This window comes from Echinops telfairi, unplaced genomic scaffold (assembly GCF_000313985.2).
Source record: "Echinops telfairi isolate 266 unplaced genomic scaffold, ASM31398v2 ScPeMD7_2;HRSCAF=8, whole genome shotgun sequence".
Classification (NCBI taxonomy): domain Eukaryota; kingdom Metazoa; phylum Chordata; class Mammalia; order Afrosoricida; family Tenrecidae; genus Echinops; species Echinops telfairi.
Genome location: NW_022103898.1, coordinates 27,556,878 through 27,559,435, shown reverse-complemented (window position 1 = coordinate 27,559,435; position 2,558 = coordinate 27,556,878). Strand labels below are relative to the sequence as shown.

The window sequence follows — 2,558 nt, the reverse complement described above, 5'->3', positions numbered from 1 at the left end:
TGGTGCAGCCGCTGTGCCAATCCATCTTGAGAGCCTTCCCCGTTTTCACTGCCCATCTATGCTGTTGAACAACAGCTTTCAGGAATTTATATCACGGAAGACTCTAGGTTCTCTGTAGGCACTAAGCACAAATACCTGCATTCGAAAGAAAAGAATGAACTAGACTTCAGTACTTTTTTGCCACTACTTCTAGCCCTACGATGTCCTGAACTGCAGCCTAGAAATCATAACACTGATGGAAACAATGGAATGGGATGGCTATAGCAATGGAAAAGTCTTAGGAACCATGCATTTCTGACTGCTAAGACTAATTTGAGAAGATTCAAATATTAATCACCCATGCCAAATGAGAATAGGACTCCCTGGAGAATGTAGATAATTAAACACTGGGCTACTGATATTCAAACGCACCCAGAGGCACCTCAGAAGGTGGGCCTGGTGATTGGCTTCCAACCGGTCGCACAGCCTTGAAAACCGGTGGAGAAGGTCTACTCAATCAACGCCACTGAGAACAGCAAAGGCAAAGGGACATTTCTTTCTCCTTCAAGTGTCTTTTCTTAAGCATTCCTAGTGAGTCAAGCCCTGGTGGCCTAGAGGCTAGGCGCTGGGCTCCTATCAACAGGGTCAGCAGTTCAAAATCATCAGTTGCCCCAGGGGAGAAAGACAAGGCTTTCCACTCCCATAAAGAGTTACAGTCTGGGAAACCTCAGAGGGAGTTCTACCCTGTCATGTGAGTCAGAAACGCGTCGAAGACTGTGAGTTGAACGAGTATACTACTTGATGATAAGAGAAGGCAGCCCGCAAATATACCTTGTGAACAAGAAAACCAAGAGTGTAGGACACTGCTATGTACATAGGAAGGCCTTGGATGAGATGGATTAACACAGCCGCTGCAACCATGGGCTCAAGCATATGAACAAATGTAGCAGACCCGGCAGTGTTTCGTTCTGTTGTGCACGAGTCAGAACTGACTCCACAGCACCTGGTAGGAACATAGGCACAAACGTGAGAGCATGCAGAGCACTGTAAAAAGAAACACTGGAATTTGAATATAATTCCATCCTAACATTTAAATGGCTGTTAGGTCGCTTTGTGGGAAGACGGTGCAGGACCAGGCAGGGTTTCCTACTGGCATATGCAGTGTTGCTATGAGTTAGAATTGATTTCAGGGTACCTAACAACACAACACGGTCACTTAACCAGAATAGCCTGTGTCTCCATCTATAAAGTAAGGGGTATGATCTTTAATTATAAAGTCCATGAATAATTTACATAATTAAAATTTTAAAGCTCCAAGTTTCAGAATTGTAGCAACATAGGACATAACTGAGCTACAAATAATACCAGAACAGGATATCATTGAAAGGAGTAATGAAGAACAACAAATCCATATATTTAATACAATTAACTGAGGCCTACAGGGTTCAGCAAATTGCTCAAGGTCACAAAACCAGCAGAGACAGGATTAGAATGTACCTTCTTTGTCCCAATGCCTAAGAAGCCCTGGTCGCACAAATGGTTAAGCATGCTAACTGAAAGGTTTTTATAAAATTACATCACCTAGATTAAGAACTGGATAAAGAGGAATGTGATTTAGGAATTCCAACCCTAAGTCTAAATAATACAAAAGTAAATTTATAATATTTGATTGGATGATTTTTTCAAAGGGAATGATCATGTTTAATTTTATGTAATATATTTTAAGGAGGACAAAGGTCACAGTAGAGCATAACCAAAAAACCAGTGTCTTTCGATGAGCACTGTAAGTCATAGGTTATAGTCGAGTAGGACTAAATGCCTTGGGTCTATTTTCATAGAATGAAAATTATGATGGCAACAAATGTACAAATGTGCTTGACACAATGGATGGATGTATGGATTGTGATTAAAACCTGTACGAGCCCCCAATAAAAAGATTTTTTTAATTAAATTTAATTTTAATTTTTTTTTAATTCATAGAATGAAATACTTGTGAGGTGGAAAACTGAAAGGGAGTTGGAATGTTTAAGGTATCCATAAAAATGAAGTGTAGTGGACTCACTTGGATCATTCAAACAAAGGAAAAACACTTATTTTAAGAGGGGAGGATGATTATTTTTCTTTTGTTTGGGGAAGACAGAGCATAGGACAACAGAAAGAAAATGAGAGCTAGGGCTACATTCTTTCACTCCCTATATTGCATACAACCACATTCTTTGAAACCTAGTGCCACAGCTTAACATTTTTAAAGTTGACTGTCAACCAAAAATATCCCCTGAAGTCTTCTTAAAATCAGACAACAGTTTAGCTTAACTGCCTTGAGCATTATGCTCTTTCAAGAATGAATCTATAAGAACAACACCACTCTGCCATCAAGTTAAGTCCAACTCATAGTGAGTCTGTAAAACACAGTAAAGTGGCCACATAGAGGGTTCAACTCATCGTGAGTCTATAGGACACAGTAGAGCGGCCACAGGGAGGGTTCAACTCATAGTGAGTCTGTAGGACACAGTAGAACAGCCACATGGAGGGTTCAACTCATCATGAGTCTGTAGGACACAGTAGAGTGGCCACAGGGA

General features: G+C 40.5%; 1 protein-coding gene across 1 annotated transcript in view; it reads right to left on the bottom strand.

Annotated features, from left to right (window-relative positions):
• ANKS1B (ankyrin repeat and sterile alpha motif domain containing 1B) overlaps window positions 1-2,558 on the bottom strand; it is a 1,383,364-nt gene that overhangs the window by 1,200,644 nt on the left and 180,162 nt on the right. The window lies entirely within an intron of this gene.